Below are 22590 nucleotides of genomic sequence, written 5' to 3'. Positions count from 1 at the left end.
ACTCTTTTCCGCAATTATCATCTACTCCTGGAATGTGCTCATTATTAGTGCAACCCTTGCGTGGAATGCGACCTCACGAGGGAAGTGTGCTCTGCACTTCATCATGGCCTTTCACAACACGTATCTGCAGCTATTCCAGATAGTAACCCTCTTTGTACGTTGTGTATATATATCGGCCGAGTGCTGTAGGAAGGGGTCACTCCTCCCTCCCTGCTACAGACTTCTGAGCTCGGTGGAACTGAGAGCACGTTGCTGCAAGATGTGTAATAAATAAGGACCAAGATGCCAAAGCCTCCTTGTGTTATTCTCACCGGAAGAGTTTTGTGGTTTTGCCTTCACCACAGCTGTTAAACTTACCAGGGCAACCATTCCATTAGATGGATCGACACTTAAGTTCTCATACCTCAGCCAATACATGCAAACAGATACATCAGCGACAGAACTAAAACATCTCTTCAGCCGCTATACCACCGGTTGGGGGGGGGGGTCACCTTTTCCACATGAGGCTCAGTACTTGACAGAAAGAAAAGGTTTTTACAACTTACATGTGGCAGCCTATTCTCCCTGTCAAAGGGGAGTCAGTTCATCACAAACAACCCATTCATACAGTATAAACTGGCACATAAACTCACTCTAAATCTAACTTTTTTTTATATATATATATATATATATATATATATATAGATATATAGATATAGATATAGATATATAGATATATAGATATAGATATAGATATATAGATATATATATATATAGATATATATATATATATAGATATATATATAGATAGATATATAGATATATAGATATATATATAGATATATAGATAGATATATATATAGATAGATAGATATATAGATATATATAGATATATATAGATATAGAGGAGTCCCTGATTAGGGGTGAGCCCCATAAAGTAGATATGTCTCAAACTTAGAAATAACTCTGAAATGTATTAAGTAGATGATGATAATAATAAAAGTAATGAGGTATGGAAATTAGTGATGAATGAATGCAGCGTCTCAGACTTATTATCCTCATATTTCTCCAGGAGCCAGAGGGTGCTGCATGAAAAAATGAATCCTTTTTGCTCAAGTTATGATTTCAGGTGCCTTTTAACTGTCTGACACAGTGCAGGAGACAGAGCCCCGACCAGATCCATGTGATATTACATAAATGTTGGTTTTAAAATGAGCCCAGGTTCAACTCCTGCATTCCTTGGCTGCCACAATAACTCAGAGACTTTGTTCAGAAGTGCTTTGTGTCTGGAGTTTGAACACATCTGAAATTTTTTGCCTCTGCACAAGCCCAGTCATTCTGTCATTCTTTTCACAAAATGCAAATGTCTTGCAATATATGTCACGTCACAAACTGGAGCTGAGCGAGCAGAAGGTCTGCCTGAATGGACATCCATTTTTGTTGTTTGAACTGTTTTCTGGATTTTTCTGATGTCTTTCATTTTGCCAAAAATAAGACTGGGGCCATACCTGCATACTCTGCAAAGCCGTGAGCCCCCATTAGCCAGGGGTTCTTATGCAGCAAACAGCAACAGGAGGAACACTGTGGTCGGCTTGTATAGTTGTTGATTCCACCCCTTCAGTTCCCCCTTAATAGGGTGCCAGCTACTCTGGGTCGATTACGTTGCTGGTGTCATGCCAGGCTTCGAGTTCGCTGCATTTGTTTCCCTCATTGTATTTTACAATAATCGTTAAACAGAGGCCCAGATCAGTGTGTGTAAAGAGTTTAAAATCAAGATAATGTGACATGTTCATTACTGATGTCACTTGTTCGCGCTCTCTCTGTATGTCTCTGCCTTTGTGTGTCTCTCTGTGCATGCTGAGCTATCTGTCGGGTGACCGGTACAGATCCCAGTGGCCCCTCTGAATTGGTGGGCTGGAGGAGCATCCAAAGATCCAATAAGATTTTTTACTGGGCCTGCATGTCTCTGTAAAGACCGTCTATGTGCACATGCCATCCAGGGTGTGAATGCCGCACATGCAAACAAGTCACAACCTTAAACCACCCAGACGGTTGTAAAACTTACATAGACAGATGTGTTTCCTGATCCCATCAATTTAAGATGGTTCAGAAAAATGACTTGAGTTCAATCTCAAGTCTTACTACTTGTCTCAATGCCATATATTGGTTTTCCTTTTTAGTGCATCCACAAAATCACAAAAAAAAATGTAGACTTTGCTTTGAGAAGGAATATTTTAAGGTTCCAACTTAAAATGTGAACCAGCTAAAAGGTTCTGAACATATCTGCTGTGTCTACTACTGTGTTCACTGCAGTCTGGCACCTTTTTTTTTTTTTTTTTTTTCTGAATCTGCCAGACTGCTGAATGGACTTCCCTTTGACTCCCCTCCCTATTGGTATCTTGAGCATAGCCCCCAAGTGCCGGCACAGCTCAGTTCATACGCAGTGGGGGGGGGTCCTTGATCAGATGAGTCGGTGTGATGAGGCTGATACTTCAAAGCATCACACGTACTTCACTAGTTGTTATGGTCACGAAAACACTTGGCATCCTTGCGTCAAAATCTAAACAGATGTGATTTACATTTTACGCACTTGTGAGAACATAACACAACTGTGTGATGCAGACAGTTGGATGTGTCACTGCTACCAAGATTATCATATTTTGGACTTGGAAATCAGAAGTTTTTTATTTTATTTTATTTTTTTTTACACAAAAGTAACTATTCAGGTAGCGTCTTCCCCCCTTTTTTTAATTTTATTCTATTTTTTTATTGAATCTTTTTTTTTATAATTATTTATTTTATTTATTTATTTATTTATTTTTTTATAGAAATGCTGGGATTATTCAACCATTCTTCACATAACACAGGGTAGCTCCATCAACAGTTATCTGGAATATTGGGGCATGTCATTTGCAGAGATAATGACGCTGTGGGCAGCTCAATCAGGAACAGCCTTGACAAACTGAGTTGATGCTGGAAGGGCAATCAGGTGTTAAAAAGCACAAAGTACTCAGAGATCTCGCTGCTTTCAAGAAGAAAAAGGCAGCTCCAGCCATTGCTTTATAAATCTCTGCTGTTAAAGCTTCTGGGCTAACGCACATCCTTCCTGTCGTTACAGTCCAGCATGCACAGCATCTCCTGGTTAACTAGCTAACTTTATAATTGCTTATGATTCAGTTGTCCACTACTATCCAGCATTTTAATGAAATGCATTCTTACATTTTTCATTGTTTTTTTTTTTTTTTTTTTTTGTATTGTGTAGTTGGCTTGTCTTTGAAATTGTATCTTGCTCCAAGCTCTCGGTAGAAAAAGAGGTTTTAATCTCAGTGACGAAGCCTGATTAAATAGATTACCTAGAAAAATAAAATTAAACAAAGGATCTAAGGTTGTACTGTGGAAATAAATAGAAAATAGTGAGATTATTAATGAAATGGTAAGATTCAAACTAATTTAGCATGTGATGAAAACAAGTGGCATAAATGTGCATGACTATCAACTTAATACAGGACTATCCAAAGACATGGTGCGGTGACAAGATTATTATACAATGGCTCAAAAACTGCTGGGGACAAAGCATTTAGGAATTTATGGGTTTTATGTGAACAACGTCTGAATATTTATTATACAAGTTTCCATTTTATTTCGTAGATTCAGCGACTTCACTTTTTTTGATCATGTTTTTATTGAATCTGCTTAAACAATTAAACACAAGTTTAGTTACCAACTTGAAAAATAGAGCAAATTTTTGAAACCACCTTTAAGGTCAACAGTGATATTGATGTTTCCACTGTATCTACAGTCTTCTGTTGTTGTCTTCCAAAAAGAATATACATGGCTTGGCTTCAGCCCCGGAACCAGCCTTACCCTGGGGACAAGTCAAGGCCTCATGCTGCAGACAGTGTGCGGTGAGGGAAAGTCAACAATGTAGGCTGTGGTGAGACCTGAATGACCTGAAAGTGAAGTGGTGACAAACAATTGGCCAGGCTGAAGCGAGAGGCCAGATACGGTGGCAAGCGTTCAGATTTTGCTGCGTTGTTTTTGTTTTTTAATTTCACTTTTTGCGTGTGTGTGGCAACATCCGGACTTGAGCTGAAGCCAAGTATGAAAAAATATTTGGTTACTGAATTCAAAAAATGTAATCAAATAGATGGAAGCGGACTTACAGAAAAGATTTTTTATTTTTTTTTTATTATTTACCAAAGTAATAAAGCATTAAAAAAAAAAAAATCAAGGAGGCACTGTTAATTGGTCTCTTTAAAGTAAATTTTTTTAAAAAGGCGTAAGTTTTAAATTTCAGTAGGGAGCATGGGACATGCAAGAGAATAATTATTCATTCCAAAGGGATTTAGATGCAATCATCCCATGTATGAGATTTTTTTTATTTATTTATTTTTTTCCCCTTGGAGCCATAAATCTCTTTCAAAAAGGCCGCATAACAGTGATGAGACATAAAAATGTGGACATGATCAATATATCTTCATGTGTTTCCATTTTCCTGCCTCTATTTTTCCCCCAATAGTGCCTTTAAACCCTACTTGAGTTTGAGTTTTTATTTGAGGTGAAATCTTAATATAATCCTTTTGATTTATTATATAAATTGTAAATCAGTCATAAATCAGCCACCATGACCTTAACCTTATATGCACAATAAAGCTCTATGTACCTTGAGCCCAAAAATATATATATTTATATTTTTTTTATAAATAGTTCCACATTTGTGTGGATATTTTAGGTGAAGACATTTTGTTCCCATCCTAATAAAATGCAACACAATAAACACATCATGCAGCTGTAAGCACATATATAAATATATTTATTCCCCGTTCAGCACCTTTCCTTTAAAACATGCTGCATGTGATGGGTTTGTTGAACATTTGATAAAAGAAATAAATATTACAATGTGTACAATAACTTGTACACATTGTATTATTATTATTATTATTTTATTATATTTAATATCAGGACAAATAATTCATTATTTGTATAATGAAATAATTATTTTTTTTCAATGTCCTAAGATCATTGGCCAAGGAATAAAAAAAAAAAAAAAAAAAAAAAAAAATTAAAAAGAAAATGATTGATTATTGCATCACATTTCTCAAGTGTTTATTTGAGAAGGGACACAAAAGCACTTTTGTGGCATTGGGATTTTTATTCTTTCACTGTTGAGACGTTGAATAGACACTTCCCTGCATTGTTATTTTACTGTTATGTTACTTTATTCTACGTGTTTACCATCCAAAGGTCTTGTCGTCACTCTGTAAAACATCTATGGTCCAACTCTTTGAATGACATTGTGAAAATGCTGAGTTACCAGCACTGCTCACCTTGAACCATGGGAGACTCATTTGTACCTGAATGTGTGGGTCACCTCAGCTTTGCAGTTTTACAAGGCGCAAATATTTTCCTGCTCTAGAAGTTTAGTGATTTGACTGACGCTCCAATTACGTTATATAACTATATGTATTATAACGAGAAACAGTTTAATAAAACGTTTGCCATATCAACAAATAAGATATGGCAAGTGTCTTAGGTGGGGGTAATTGAACCATACATCCAGTAAGCCCCAAAGGATTTTAAAAGTCAGCCATTTATTTCACTATGCAGCAGAACTGCAGAGACTTGCAGGTAGAAGTTGTTTTCTCTACAAGATGAACAGATGCAGTAAAAACTGTAACCATATATTTACTAAGCTTCATTTGGAGAGAAGGGATAAAGTGGGGAAAATAAATTGACAATTTGTCAAGAACGAACCAATTTTCAGAGCCAAATTAAGAAAACTCTTAGCTGACCGTCCTCATGCTTGATTAAAACAAACTCATACCTGCCAGCCTTACGTTTCAAATTTTAGGATTGTGTTGTTTTTTTCCCTGCTAGGAAGTGGACAGAAGGTATGGAGCCAATCACACACTGACGCTGATCAATGGCCAGATTGACCCTGAACAAGTATTCATCATCAAACTTCAATCCTTTACACACCAAGAGTTGTCTGCAGTGGTGGAAACAAATTTCAGAGTTGAAGAGAATGTGATCATAACTCTTCTTCAACTGAAGTTAGCATGCTAACTAAGTAGCCCTTGTCTGTCTCATCCCTTTTATGAAATCAACTCACTGTAGCCGTCTGTTAGCTCTGAAGACGTAGCTCTGTCCAGAGGAATTATTGTTGAGCAATAATAATCCCTGCTAGATTCCCACAAAGGCGCCACACAAAGGGGCAGAGGAAACTTATGAACAGCTGCCTGTATAAAGGGGAAAAAAAAAATAAATAAAAAATCATGGTCGGTTGAAAACTGTTTATAATACTTCCAGAACGTGAGATGATAACTGGAAGCTTCAGGTTTCAGACTTGACTTTGTAAAAAAAAAAAAAAAAGTAGTTTGACAAGGAATGGTAAATGGACTGCAATTCCTCATCCGCGCACATGTGCGCGCACACACACACACACACACACACACACACACACACACACTGATTACTATCCATTGCACTGGTTTTTCCATCTGGAGGAAGTGGTATGCAATATCTCGTTCAAAACACATTACCGCCTTGGCAAATATCCTGCTTAGAAATTCTTTTTCTTTTTCCCTGGTACTAAAATTTGAAGTGCATTTAAAATCTTCAATAATCTGCCAGGATTTGAGTCACTTCCATCTCTCAAAAGCCCCAAATTACCCAAAATTACATAGCCAGTCCCAATTGGTGTCACAATCCAATGCTGATCCTAATCAAAAGTAGTCGACGATAGTTAAAGGAGTATTATTACACTGCTACAAATGAAAAACCTGTTCTCGAAAACACTAAATTGAAGTGACCATTGAAAGACCTGGACTAGACACGATGGGTTTTTGCTCAAAACATAATACACAAGACATTTCTCATCAGACCTGCGGTGGGACACACAGTGGTGACTGGTTGCTGGTGGGGAGCGCTTGTGATAATTGCCTCCATCTATCAAACCTCAGGTCAGTGTCACCATTTCGAATGACAACATCCTATGGCACAGCTGCTGACTAGGACATTGTCAGCAATGTTATCTCGCAGTGTTCTTGGATCACTGTGTTGGAAATTGGCAACTGGAAAGAAACATGCCAACAGCTGAGGTCTGAAGTTTTGACCCAACGCTGCCTCAAACCGAGAGACCACCGGTCATTAGATTCATGGTTGTTCTGGCTAGACTGCCAGAACAGCCATGAGGTTAAAGATAAGGCAATTTATACCGGAGGCCGGAGGCCTGAAAAGGAATTTTTAAAATGGGGTTTCAAAAGAAATTACAAAAACTAAGCCTTGAGCCATTTTCATCTGTTCAGGTTATGAAATGAAGAACTGCCCCGGAGCTTCAAAGTTGAAATGTGGAAAAGCAACATGCTTTCTTTTGGTTGGTTTGTTTTGTTTTTTTTGCTTGTTTTTTTTTTTTTTAATAACTTTAAATTTAAAAGTATATTGTGACCTCTAGTGATTTCCTGATGTTGCAGTCTCGGATTAATCTTAACTGCCACTAATATCCCTGACCAGCTGTATTCAAATTGCCACAAGATGATAAATGTTGATGAACGAATATTGTAGTTTCATAATTAATAAAGTCCCAATGAAATACTGAAATCAGCATGTTAAAAGGCTCAAAGTAAGAAAGCCAACTTCCTGAGTTTGCTCGGGTCTTTTGACCTGATGATGTCACTATACAATTTGGTAGAAATCCACAGATCTCTGCCTCCTAGTGTTGCTAGCAGTGAAGTTACGGATCTCTAAATCTGAGTATGTCTTTCTTGTGTATAAATGTATACCGCACCTGTAAGATGTTAGAGGTGAATAATTCCTTTGAGTGTGTGGAATAAAATGGACTCATTGCCTTTGATTCCTTATGTGTATTTCTGTCAAATGCCACAGCAATTCTTTAATTTAACTTTACATTCTTTTGAAAGTGGCAGTAATATTTCCATTTCATCTGTTGTGTACCTCCCCTAGGACTGTGTGTGTATTTATTTTATTATATATATATATATTTCTTTTACATGTCTAATGGCCCCAAGGCAAACTTTAGGAGGATTGTTAGTGCTTCTGGAACCGCCATTTGTCAGTTGTTGTAGCCATTAGCTGTGCATTAGGCCCTCCGAAGGTTTTCACTGTTATAAGCTTAAGGCAAACTTTGTTAGTCATAATAAAGCTAGTCCTTTCCAAGCCCTCTAGTCTATACAGTACCTGTGTCACTGCCTAGCTTGTGGGACTGACAAAAATTGCAAAACCTTCTCAAATGTAATACTGAGAGGGAGAAATCTGTAAATGTGTAGTGGCTGTTGCGGCACTTAAATGCCAAGTCGCTTGAACATAACATTTCAGAAGTGAGGATACATTTGAATCAGTGAATTATGTGACAGAGTTAAGTTTGTGTTTTTATATATATATATATATATATATATATATATATATATATATATATATATATATATATATATATATATATATATATATATATATATATATATATATATATATATATATATAATATATATATATATATATATATATATATATATATATATATATATATATATATATATATATATATATAATATATATATATAATATGAAACAGAAGTTGTCAGTGTCACTAAGGCTGTGGAGAGTTGATTTCTGGGAGCAGCAGGACTCCCGATTGGCGACATCTGTCAAACGCAGCCCGTGTCTTTATGCAAGTGGCACTGCACTCACTTTTGCTGCAATGCTCAGCTTCTCTCTTCGAATAAAATGCCATCTCTGGATTCTCTCACAAGAAAAATCTGATACTTCACATTGAGCCTTTCAAGAAGCAAAGCAGTGACATTAATTGTGTTCGTTTGTGGTAGGAAGCCACAATAGAAGAAGGAAAAAAGAAGAATCAACATGACAGCCAGCAGAGAAGACGTAATCACTTTGGTTGACTTTTAAAAGAAAATGCTAAACAGAGACACTAATCACTAATGCAGTCTATTTCTGGAGAGAGCTGTGTGCTTACTGTAAACAGTTTGGTTTTACAGATTTGAAGCTAACAGCTGTAATATTATCAGATTTGTTTACTGTGTGTAAGAAACGTGTGCTTCAGAAGTTTAAGTTTAACTTGTGATTATCTTTCAGCCTTGGCCTGAAGGTTATAAGTAACCTGAGTGGATTTATTTCTTGGGGGGGGGGTGACCAAAAGAATCTTTTCTTCTGACCTCTGAAGTGCAAAGGTTGCTTATGATCCACCCTGCACTAAATAGTGGATTATTTTACAATTATTTTATCACAGACGTGTATGGCCAACAGACAGCGTTTTTCACAGAAGCGCCTTGGGGCTTTTTTCTCCCAACCTCCTGGATAGATGTATGGATCAATGGATGAATAGATAGATGGAAAGACAGACAGATTGATCCCAAGCGGGGAGATTCAATTATTATAAAAATACATCAATGTACGGTTAATAGAGGTGCCGAAGATATGATCTTTGCAGTCCTTTCAGGTGAGGTTGAGTTGAGAAGTGGCATATCTGAACCGTGCGACTGCCCTCCTCCAGGATTGTTGTCAACAGAATTCATTGAAATTCACTGAGCATGAGTTCAGGACGATGGTCTTGCATCACTGCCAGACTCATGATGGACACGCTGGTTTAAAAAAAAAAAAAAAAAAAAAAAAAAATCAGAACCAGAGTGATATTTTTTTTTTTTGTACTTGCATTACTCATAATGCAATTCAACATAAAGCCATTTGGTAAGACACTAAGTTTTGTCAGGCTACTTGCAGCTGCTGTAACCTGGAGCCTCTTGGCTCGAGCATGATTTAGGAACTGGATACAGAGGATGAACTTGTAATCTTTAGTGGTTTCCTTTTTTTTTGCATTCATTCTGTTAGTGTTGTGGTTATTAAGCTGTTTTTCATTTACTTGATCAATTGTCACATATGCCGAAAGCAATTTCCCTCCTTCATGGATAACACAGCTGCTATTCAGTTTTATTGACAAATATAGTTTGTTGCAGACCCAAAGTCGATCAATTATAAGGCATTAAAGCTTAGATCTCTACATAGGCCAGGTTATTATTATTGATGTTTTTTGTGATTGTTTTTTTCCGCTTTGTTTCTCCATCCATCAAACTGTGCAGGTTACGTGTCATTGCCATTGTGACTCCAGAGGGTGGTCAGGTGGGGTGGGGTTTCCTGTTACTTGTTCAGTGAGCATATGGGACCAACCATTCCCAGTTTTCTCTAACGCTGTGCGAATCAAAGAAAAAAAGCATCTTCTCCTCCATGGTGCTTTACTGCACAGCAATTGTATTTCTGAAAAAGGGAGTGCAATACATCATTTCACATGAGCAATTACATTTTTGTCTGGGATTGATTTTTACAAATGACCACAGAGTAATCACAAGCACATATTGCTCATAAACATGTTTCACCACATAACTAATATTGCATTCATCTTCAAATTTAATTTTCCTCTCTTACCCCGAATGTAATCTGTGTTGCTGAAATATGATTTTCTTGCCGTGTGTTTTATAAGGTTGCTTCTAAACACATTCAGATCGTGAAGTTAAAACACATTTATGGTGGCACTTGAATCTTTTTAAGATTGCACACTCATGCACACTCAGTATATTTAATCACAGAGCAGTGAATATTAACTTTTTAACACCTCTTTATTGTAGAGTGATATCCGTGTGCATGTGTGAATCCCAGCTCTCGTGGGAACAGCCATGGCAGTCTTTGTCGCTTTTCTCCTTTTCTTGTTTTACTCGCTTATGTTGGAATACAGACCACCATACTCTTCTACTCATTCAGCAGAAAATTGTACAGCCCTCCTCCCTTTAATACTTTACATTAAGGGTCACTATAACAATGTTAATGACAATAGGCTAAATACAGAAAGGGCAAGCAGGCTCTTGGGTGCGCTTCAAGCTGAACTGAGACATGATCAGATGAATATGAAATTCATGTAACTACTTGTTCAAAATTTCAGTTGTCATGGTTTTCAAAGTGAAATTGAATTTGGAAAGGCACAATGGAATTTGAGCTTTTGGTTTCTAAAGAGCGTTAGACAAGAATAGGAAAATAATTCAAACTGATTGGTATTATAATGTTGTGCCTAGGATTGTGTATAGCTTCAGCTTCAAGTTGGAACAGAGCCCCCGTAACTTAGTGGCTGAATTCTGACTTCTGAGTTTCTTTTACTGTTGTGGTTGTTATTGCTTCGTCAGTTCTCCTGGGGAAGCTCTCCTCTTCAGAACTTCCCCAGAACTCCACCAAATTCAAGACCGCATGAAGTTTTCTTTCATTTGGGGGCCGACCCACGGGTGTGGTCTGGTTGTTGGCGCAAATTTGGTCCAATGAAATTTCTCCCTTTAGCTTCAGGGCATAGCAAGGGTGGTGTTTGGATTTTAACTACGCCTTTCATTCACCCAAGTTTGAAGTTATATATAAAACAAAGATGAATGTATTGTTTTGATAAGTACAGTTTTCTTGTTGTGGTTATTACGGTGGACGTGGTTTTATCAGATTCACTGTAAAACACAATTAAATCATTATCCGGTAATCACAACATCTCAGAGCACACAAACAAATGAACAAAAAAAGAACATTTTCATGCATGTCTTGACTGGCTGTGGAAAATCAGAAACGTATGGCTATGGACTGTATGAAGTTTCTTTTTCTTTTTAGAGAACAGTTACAACCAAACACAACGCTGCTCAGGCAATATGCCTTCGGTCCTGGTGGTTCGTCATTCAGCTGGCGCTGTTGTTACATAATTGGAATAGTTCATTGTCTGGTGTAAATTCCATCTCAGCCAAACTATCTTGTAGAAAAATGGTTTGAACAGCTGTGAAGTTCTCTTCTCGCGGGGGAATCAGTTCGGCATGTTTGCAGTCTCTTATTTGATCGGAATATCTTATTTCTTATTATATGAACCTTTTATGTCCTTGTGTGTATGGATGCATTCCAGAGCGGCAATTTACGTCCGTTGCCTGATAATGTTATCAGGTCAACCCGAGTGGAGGGTCAGAGGAGGGGTACCTCTCTGCGGGGTTAGGCAGGTTTATGCTGATTTGTGGCACTGACTGCAATCTGTTATTTTGAGAAAGCAGGGTCTTTAGATGCCAGGTTCAGATAAGGGTCCAGGGTGGCACTTAGCAGAGATCTGAGAAATCGCTGTTGTAGGCAATAGTCTCTTTGAAGTTTGAGGGGTGTGGGGGATTGGAACACCCCCCCCCCTTTTTTCCTTCGGACCTCACAACAATAACAAGAAATGGGAATGTATACTTGGGGTGGAATACATTTGAACCAGCAGCTTGTCCCCACTTTAAACATCTACATTCTGTCTTGATGGCTTACTGGGAAACTTGGCGGATAAGTCTGGTCATATTCTTTGTCTACCTTTTTATTCTAAACAAATCCCATGTGAAGAATTGATCGTACCTACAGTATTTTTCTTCTGGGCCACAGAGCTCTTTTGTTGATTTAAAATCCTCAGGAGACAACACTGTAGCAGTGGGTGACATGTTCTTTATCACCATGACCACATCCACTCTTTATTTTGACCCAGTCCCACACAGCCGTGTCTCACTGTGTGAGATAGTCACCAGAGGATCAAAGATGGACTAATCCTTCACTGGAAATAATTTTCTTTCGGTCCCAATCACAAAAAAACTGCAGTGTCCAGCAATTTCAATAAATGATTAAGCCTTAAAAAAAAAAAAGATGGCTCTCTATATTTCTGTAATTCTTCTCGTGGAGGTGGTGGAAACCACAAACCTGAAATTAGTAGTTGCATCCAACCAAACCTGAAATGCTGAAGTACCAGCTCAGAAAATGGAAGTGGTTCGGACAGGTAGTAAAAAGCTACATAATGTGTCATTAGTGTATGAGATTTTGTTGAACAAACTGGAGTAAACAAGAGATGATGCACAAAACCTACATGAACTCAGTTTAGCAGTGCCATTAAAAAGAGGATGCAGCATTGGCATTGTGGCTGATATTGGAGCTGGAGGAATACCCCGTTCTTATTTCCAACTTGTAAATATTGAGCGGCTCTCTTTTTCTCCATCTGTTCTCAGCTTTTTGGCATTCACCTCTCTTAATCTTCTATGGATTTGGCAAATCCTAATGGTGCCTTTTGTTCAATGGATGATAATTTTATTATAGCAAGAATCTGCTTTTGTGAGCTCTCCCATCGTTTAAGAAATGAAGAACAATAGACTGCCAAACTTAAATATATATGTGTACTTTCTTTTTCTTAAAGTGCTCTGACCACTGCGCTGTGTAACCCCTCTAATAAGTAGGTTGCTGTCTGTTCACCAGCTCTGCTAAATACTCCAATGACAGGCAATTAGCCTGCTTCTCTTTGCTGCTGCTCCTGCCCACAGACATGTCTGTAGGTGGCCTTTCAAAACACACGCACGCACACACAAACACACACCTACCTCCATGAATATTGACATGGTGTAATCAGGCATTTTTCGTGTTGGAAGTAAATACATGGCTGCACCATAGTTGGATAAGGTAAAAAAAAAAAAATAAAAATCAAACAACCCCCCCCCCCACCTCTTAGTGAAGAAGGGGGCTGCATGTGTAATTGACCCGTGCGATGAGACTAATAAGCTCCCCTGTGAACTCATCAAAGAACAAAGGAAGGGTAATGAGACTGTTTCTCTTTTTCTATAACTCATAATCAGTTTGCTTTTTTCCTCACTTTTTTTTACTTGCCATAGCCTCCAGCTTCTCCTCTCACTCGACTGCAGACAATCTAAGCCAAGTATTATCTACACTAGTTGCGTGACGTGTTATGCTTATTTTCAATATCAGAAATTGACCTTCACAATGCTTCATACCCGGAAATTTGTGATTTGCTTTCATGTCATATTTTCTGATGAAGAAAAATATGAAAAGAAAAATATACCTTCTCCCCTTTGCTGCCAATTAAATTGTATTGCTACGTAATATATCTCTCTCTCTCACAAAGCTGTGACATAATGAATGTTCACCCTATTCATCCTGGAAGCGGCACATAGCCTAGCCTTACGTTTAGTCTAGAGGATAACCACTGAATCTTGACTAATAATTTAATTTGCGTCCGCAGATCTTCGATTTTTGTCCACTGCAAAGGTTAATTAGTACTAGCATCGATTTTGCACAACCAATATATTACTGTGCAAAAGAGAACTATTTTGAATTAATGTACTCAACCTGATATGCCTGACCGAGTCCATGAAATCGGAGCTGCTTGTCTTCAAGAAAGGGAGCAAAACTTTGAGATTCACCAACGTCCAGGCCGTTTGACTGGATTGACTCGATTCATGTTATCTTTTGTGTTTGAGCATTAGTTTCTGAAGACAGAAACACGTGAGTTTTATGTAGCTTCCTGTCGCATTTTCATATTACCACTGCCTTGGCTCTTGGGTTTGCAATAGTGGCCAGTTGGTTGCAGTTGGTGTTGATGGATTATGATGAGATGTTAACATTGATGGGTTTACAGAGGATAAAGTTGAAGTTTTGCAACCCCTACCTGCTGTAGCACCAAGAGCAACAACCTCACAGCTAGCATAGTTGTATAATGTGTAAAGGCAAACAATGTAATTAGTTCTAAATACATGCTGAAAGTGTTGCGGGTTTACTATGTTTAAAAAACATATTTAAATGATTGGAATCAAATGATTAGTTCCTCATTGGGGAAATTCCACATACCTTGCCCACCTTCACTGCTTTCCCACATCCAACTGGGGAATGCTGGGAGAGTATCAGGATGGTTAGCGGAAGACACATCAGAGATCTAGCCACAAATCGAACCCAGTCAAACTCTGACTAAAATGAGGAGTGGCTGTCAGTTGCAGACGCATCTTGTGTTGATGTTTTCTTCATATTTACACTGGCTGTTACGCTCCTATACCTCTCAGCTATATGCCTGTGAGATCTACTAGCAGGCTGAATCCTGGCAGAAGAACATGAAAGAAAGTAACCAATCATTTAGTGCATCTTACAAATCCCATGTGCAGTGTGTAAATGATGGTATTAAGGAGGAGGAGGAGTGGAGCAGCTATTAAAGTGGAAGAAGTAACAGTCGGAGCGCTGTTTCCATGATCTTTAACATGACATCACTGCTTAGTGCAAGGACCTGTATATACATGTCAATGGTTACCTAATGGTGGGTCTGTGATTTACTAATTAATGTTATGGGACAGTTACTTTAACTGGGTCAGGCCACACATTGTAGTGCAGGCCTGAGATATTGTCAAGGGACTTAAATCGTTGCATTCTGCTGTGCGTTACTGTGTTAGCAGTTGCACCACGCTGGACCTATGGACCCCAGCTGAAAAGAGAGCGGCCTCTTCAGTGACAGTTTGAAACGTTTACAATAACACAAAAGAAGCGCAGTCAAACGCATGCTGTAGCTTTGAAACAGTTTTTTTTTTTTTTTCTTAAGTGCAGGTATATTGATTACAGATACAGCTCCTCGCCTGTAAAGTAGTGAACCGTCGACGGGAGCTATTTTAGAAGTTTATATGCAAATCCACACTTTCTCTTCCTGCTTTTTATCTATTATAAATTCATCATTCTTCCAGGTTCAAGACGAGGTCTGATGTTTAATATTAGACTTTTTTTTTTAATGCTTTTACTGTATTTGTGCTGTCTAGCTGACTGACTGACTGTTTTAATCTCTCGCTCTCTGAGGTTCGTCTGTTGGGTTTAGACCTATCTAGCCTGTTAAAAATTTAATTATTTCCAAGGAGGCACTCAGCTCTCTGGTGAACCACACATTTACAGTGGAAAAAGAGTTAGGACTTCGAAGTGTGTTTTGCATGCCACCAAAGCCCACAAACTTGATGCAGTCTGATGGTGTCTACGTTTTCTTGCTCAAATGTTTTTGAATGGTGCAAAATGAAATATCATTTTGCACCCCCCCCCCCTTGGCCCATAATGCATTGCAAGGCCACAGTCTGCGACAGTTCTCAGTGATGAATATGCAGCAGAGGATTTTAGTCAATTCCATGCCAGTTCAAACTTCTCCTGATAAAGTATTATCTTGGCCAATTATGAGAATTGAGCAAATTACTCCCCCCCTAAAACGTCATTATTCAAATTACCCAAAAATAGTAATGATCAAGAAGTCTTTCAGAAAGCCTTTATGCAAAAGCAGATCTTCATCCATGTCACCTTGCTCCAGTCCTCCCTAACTGACCCTCGCAAGCCTGACAGCTCTCTGTTGAGATGCCCTGTAAAGTTCACGCCTGCAGCATCCTCCTCCCTTTCAAAGTGGTTAGAGATGATGATATGGCTCGCATGAAATTCTGATGCATGGCAGCGTAGGTCGTGAAATGTTCCAGCTACATGTTGGTAAAGCAAAAATGTGTCCATCTGTCCACGAAGCCTACATAGTACCTACTCCACTAAGTGCTCTGCTGAAATGGTCTCCTCTCAACAGGATTTGTTTCCTGTGATGATGCCAGCGAAAGTAATAATGATGTTGCACTGAATTTAGCCATCGTTTTGCATCAATGGTAACGGACTGAGTGTTACCTCCACCTTGTGGAGAAAAAGTTACTCTATGTAAAGATGCTGTTTGGAAAAACTGACTGCAATCTGCGATCTGACCAACAGATAGACAGATTCAAGAAACGGCAATATGTGTTATTAATTCAAGACACAACATTCATATATGCTACACATCAGCATTTAAGATGTGTGTATATTATGGGGAGGTGGAGCAGTTATGAATTATTAGTTTGAGGGAATGAATTAGTAATGGCTGGACAAAACTTAAACCATATGTCTGCCAGGTTCCATCAGAGTCTTCAGAATCGGCTATTTTTCTCACTCAGGTCTGACCTTTCAGATGGGAAATAGCACAGAAGCAAACGCACAGATCTCAGCCTCATAAATACAGCATAAGCAATGGTGTCTATAGATATCTCTTTTTTTTTTTTTTTTTTAAACTCAGCTGGAATCAAAAAATGGAATCAAAAGTATGATAACGACTACTGCGCTCATCACCAATTCTTCCCCGGCCTCTCCCTCTCTTTCATACTCGCTGCTATTCTTAGCGGCTGCTTTACCACGATCCGATCTGTCCAGCAGAATGGGCTCTGCATCTTTTTCAGACTGCCCTCCTCCACACTTTCCACCTGTCAGTAATACCATTCACTATTTATGATGTTTTGTGATTTGGTCACTGGAGGTTGTTCATACCCGTTGGACCAAAGCATATACATTTTGCAGCTACTGTATTGTAAGGGTTTTGTCCTTTTGTGTAAATGTTTAATGTCAGCTGACTTCCAGCTGACTTCACCATGCATCAGGCGGAAGAGGTTGAAGCAGGTCATCTCTGCACATGTGACGCTTGACAGAGAAGCGTAGAATCGCTGACGCTTAAAGGTGCTTGTAAATTTCCTCCTGTAATCATATGATGATTAGCTTTGAAATAAACATTTAAACATATTAACTTATAGGAGGTGTAACTTGCGCGCTTAATCAAGGCCCAGTTCAAGTTCACTGTCCTTTTAAGCACTGACGTAGGATGGAGGCATCATTATTGCTGTTAGTTATACCTGCACCTGTTATACCTGTACCTGCAGTTTTGTGCGCTATGCTTGTAAGTGAAAATATTAAGTCTCAGAATAGACAGAAGGCTGTTTTAATGGGGGAAAGTTTGGGAAACTACACAGATGTAAAAGAGAATGACCCCGTTTAATGAACGTATACACAAACTCAGACAAGCTTAATAGTAAAGAATGGAACAGTGAGCATTTATTCTGAATAGGCAATAAGAAAATACTGAACATTTCACAATAAAGATCCAATTATCAGTGTCCTTCTGTCTGATATTCTGCTCGGTGCTCCCACTCTTACATTCTGTTCACTGAAACGGTTGTGACTGTGTGACTGCGCTGTAAGGCTTATGTAGTGGACTAGGCATACATTTCATTATACGTAAACATATTCTATGATCAGCTGCAAACAATGGTGAACTAGGGAAAAAAAAAAAAGGAAGAAATTTTACTTCAACTCAATTCAAATAAGAATCACCTTTAACCACATTTCTAGGATTCTTTTCTGCATAATATTTTTTTTTTGTTTTGTTTTGTTTTGGTTTTTTTTTTTGCCAGGAGCTGGCGGTGGTGATGATGGTTGCACGTTAAAAACTTCAGCTATCATTGTGTTTACAAGGTGAAAAGGTTCAAATATTTAAGCATCGAACGTGCCCCTCCGTTCAGCATGAGAGGATAAAGTGACTTACTGTTGCAAAGAATTAATAGGAGCCAGTATTGACGTAGTCGGTGTGTATGAATGAATTTTGCCATTGCTTTCCACAGTTGGGGATCTGAAGATCGTTGATGTTGATGCTGATGTGCGCTGTGTAGCAATAGTCACATAGCACCTTCAAAAACCTTTAAGTTGGTTAACAGAAGATGTTGGCTGCAAGAGCAAATTGTCCAAGGCATGCAAATTTGACAGGCAGCTGAAGGCAACCAACGGCTGAATCAGCTCAGCTGCAATTAATGATCAACATACTGTAAGTTACTGAGAGCTGAGAGCTACATGTTTTGGTAGGGTGACTTTATTAGCAATTTACTCAATTTATCTGCCCTCATTATCCAACTTGCTGCAGTGTATGTGTCACCAGCAAATTACTGTGAGGAAGGGGGGGGAAAAAGAGCGGGATTTGAAGTTTGGTGTAGGACGTATTCTGAGGGAATGCGTTTGATCACAGTTTCTCTCCTGCTAAACAGATAGAAACTTATCTGTTGCCTCCCCTTATTGTTTAAACTGCAGTAATGCCACTTTGCTTTTGGATTCTATTATGAAGCTGGATAGATTAGTGCCCTTGAATTCAACACTCCCACCTTCAATAATGTGCATGAGTATTAAAGCTTGAGCTATATGGGCACACTGAGAATCAATGCGCTTTCCCCATTGTCAGTGTTATGACACAGGGAACCTTTGCTGGCTGTGTTTATTTTGCTACGAAAGGCTTCGCTTGAGTACAGCGTTCAGGTGAGCATGGTGTCAGTATCTTGGCTTTAAAGGTCATCCTGCAGGGACACAAGATAGGCAACAAGCTTTGAATCACTGTATTTGTTGCTGCTTTTTTTTTTTTTTTTGTTATACAACAGCATGCAGTGATATTTTGGTGATTTATGAGGTATTACTTCTCTCTCTCCCCTTGCTCTTAAAATCACTTCCTCAAAATTAAAGTTGCTCTATTTAGTAGAATTAATTGTTCAAAACACATTTATGGAGTCGTAAGCAGTTTAAATGCATTTTACGTTAAATGTCCTCATAATAAATAATTATCGCCACCAGATATGCCTTGAAAGAAGTCGTACTTAATAATGGCTCCCCTTAAAAGATCTTGGTGATAATCCAGTAAATCTACTAGTACTCAAAAACAAATCCTTCTGGTATTAAAAAAAGAATACACATATTCGCTTGATCATATCAAGAATGTGAAGGTTTTCCAGGCATACGATAAAAAACATCAACAAAAAAAAACAAAAGAACAAAAAACAGCAGCACATGCTCAAGATTTACTCCAAATGAAAAAGCAGCATCTTACCATTATGCTGTATATTGGCATCACAGCCATATGGCCTATTTGTGTGGATTAATTTTGCTATCTGGGGATCATATTGGCTCTTAAATAGAGTGTACACTGTTTATTTTTCTTTGACTTTTTGTTCTGTCAAAGCTTTAAAATGTTCTGTGATGAGAGAAAGTGGTTAAATTATGTTTACATATGTTGAGATGCAATGTTCAAATTTAAATTCACTCCCACACTACACGTATCCAACAATTTATTTGTCCCCCTGAAGTATTTTTCCGTTTCTAAGAATATTTTGAATGTAGGGGAGAAGCAGAAAGACCATATATACATCTATACAGTTGATACAAAAAGCTTAAACCACATTCCAGCGAATGGAATTGGTGTGGAAAGGACAGGAGCATCCAGGGTGAAATACTGCGGTGTCAAAAGGAGAGGTCAGAGAAGAATGGCGAGGCCTGTTCGAGCATACAGAAATGTGGCAGTTGCTTAAATAATCAAGTGATTCAAACATGCCATTCTGAATAACTCCTTGAATAACGGCATACCCATCTTCTTGTCACTACTTCTACAAAGATCATACGTCATCTCCCAAAGCACGCCTCGTCTCAAGATGTTCCTACCAACATGACAGTGAGCTCTGTTACCGAAATAACTTCCGTGCCCACCACATCTCCGAGTCCAGCAGGACGCCTTTGGCAGCAGATTTGCAGCTCTGCGTGTGGAGGAGTGTTTCCTGCACTTGGTTGAACACAATCAGGCTGCTGTTTTGTTTTTGCAGACTGTGATTGGCAAAGGATATTCAGACCGAACCCCCCAGCCCCCTCCCCCAATAAACACAACACACGTCACCTCATTCATGCCATAAACACCTCATAAGAACTAATAAACCTCCAGCCTGTGCTTTTGCCAACCTGAACAAACTTATCACCTCTCACTCTCCACAATGGCTTTATTTCTATGAAATCATCTCACAATTTCTTTGTTACTTAAACCAAATACGTAGGCTAAATATAGTGTGCATTTAAATAAAAAAAAAAAAAAGTTGATTCTGATTGGCATGAGGTTCAACCCATGCACCTGTTCTGTGCCCTGTGCCAGTTCTGGGAGCAACTGAAGTTCGAACATATTTTAGCACGATAAAGTTGTCAAAGCTAAAAATGAATGAATAGTTCCACATACAGTCAAAACTTCTCAAATCAGCTTTCTTTTAGAGTTAAACATACTTGAGATTTGTGCTGAGGTGTCTTTGTCTTTTTTTTTTTTTTTGGAAATGTATATGATGTCACGCTGTGATGTTGAGTTTCTACCTCCACAAAAAAAGACATCAGATGTTCTACAGGGAATGTATTATGGGCTCTTGTGTAAACAATGGGTGCGTCGGAATCCAGTTAATTAAAGCGCACACAGTGCATCAGTAACCGAGGGCACGCTATCTCTGAGAGCTAAGATGTGCTGCACATGGAGGATGCTGAAAAGAGCAGCGTCTGACAAGCACTCCGTTTGCCAGCACCAATCACATGGGCTGACTTCACTTTGATGTTCATTCTGCTCCCATGCTAAGCCTCCATTCGAGGAGGAGGAGGAGGAGGGATGGCGTTAAGGATGAGTTGATTTTGCAATCATTCCATTTACTCATAAACAGAAACTGTCCATTTGATGTGATTCTCACGTGGCTCTCCTGGAGTTCATCGGAAAAGTGAATTCAGTGGCTCTGCAGTTGGTAAACAAAATAAACATTCACCAAGGTCATACTGCTGTATCGTTTCCTGTTGTTGCGCCCGTGCTGACGGCACACAGGGCTGAGCTACGCTGTTTTATCTGCCAAATGTAAAAGGGAACATGTTCCTATAAAGCCTGCTTTAAGTGGCAGCGGTGCGACATGCCCCTCATTTACCATCTATCATCATCTCAGCAGTGTGATGCTCTTCCATCCTTTTGACTTGGTCTGGTGTGGGGTGGTTTAGGACGGCACCACTGTCGGTTCCAGCACTGTCTGTGTCGTTGTGGACAATGGCTTCAGTTACTCGGTTTCATTAGTTGCTCCCCACTTGACATACTATACTATACTATAACTGCACTCAGTCCCAGGAACCTCTTAAAAAAAAAAAAAAAAAAAAAAAAAGAAGCATTAACAAAAATGTTGAGCTGCTTTTTTTTTTTTTTTTTTTTTTTTCTTTTTTTCCCTGTCCATCCAGCAAATGCAACAAGAGTGCTGCGAATTAATTCCAGCAGTGCTAAAGACATTGTCTTTCTTTCTGGCACTAATTTTCGTCCCTGTCAGAACCTTGCGCCTACATCAGCCACAGTGCAACCAGACTGCTGACAGAGATACAGGCGTGTAGATAGTAGCTGCTAATGGAGCCTGGAGCCTCTGGCCCAAATCAGAGATGAAGATCAGGCTACAAACGCTCGGTGAGCTGGCTTTCTTTCTTTCCTTCTTAACGCTGAAGTCCTCGGACCAAACAGCCACTGACTGCACTAACATTGAGGACATCTATCAGATTGCATGCACCTCCCTCTGGAGACCTTCATGCATTATATAACATTTTTTTTTATTCACACATCCAGCAGAACATCCCAGCATCTGGAAACAGATTTGACAATGTGCTCGACTCGCTCTCCTCTCTGTGCCCTGCTTCACTTTTATGAGAGAAATGTTGCCATTAGTTACTAAATGATCCATTTTCTTTGCCATCTAGTCTCTGGATTTTCCTGCCGTATCTGCTCCAAGAGTAAATAATTAAGAACTATTTATATATGAGAGCTGTGGCCTTTCTGACTGTAAATACTGTTGTACACTGAATGGGCTTGCTGTTTTGTGCCAATTAATCTGCATTACAAAATTTTTGTTGCTGGTCATTATATTCTGTCCATTATTAACTGCAGAGTTGACGCATTTTATGTGTTTTTCATGCGCACTGAAGCCTTTAGTGTGAAGGAGTGTCCATAAAGCATAAGGTGCTTTTTTTTTTTTTTTTTGTGTGTGTCTTGTAGCATTTAGTTTGAAGTTGTAAGTCTGCCATTTAGTGTCTTTCAGGCAGCAATCCTGCTGATAAAGAGCTCACTCGTGCAAT

This window comes from Echeneis naucrates, chromosome 20, assembly GCF_900963305.1.
Source record: "Echeneis naucrates chromosome 20, fEcheNa1.1, whole genome shotgun sequence".
Classification (NCBI taxonomy): domain Eukaryota; kingdom Metazoa; phylum Chordata; class Actinopteri; order Carangiformes; family Echeneidae; genus Echeneis; species Echeneis naucrates.
Note: the sequence above shows the minus strand (reverse complement) of the source record.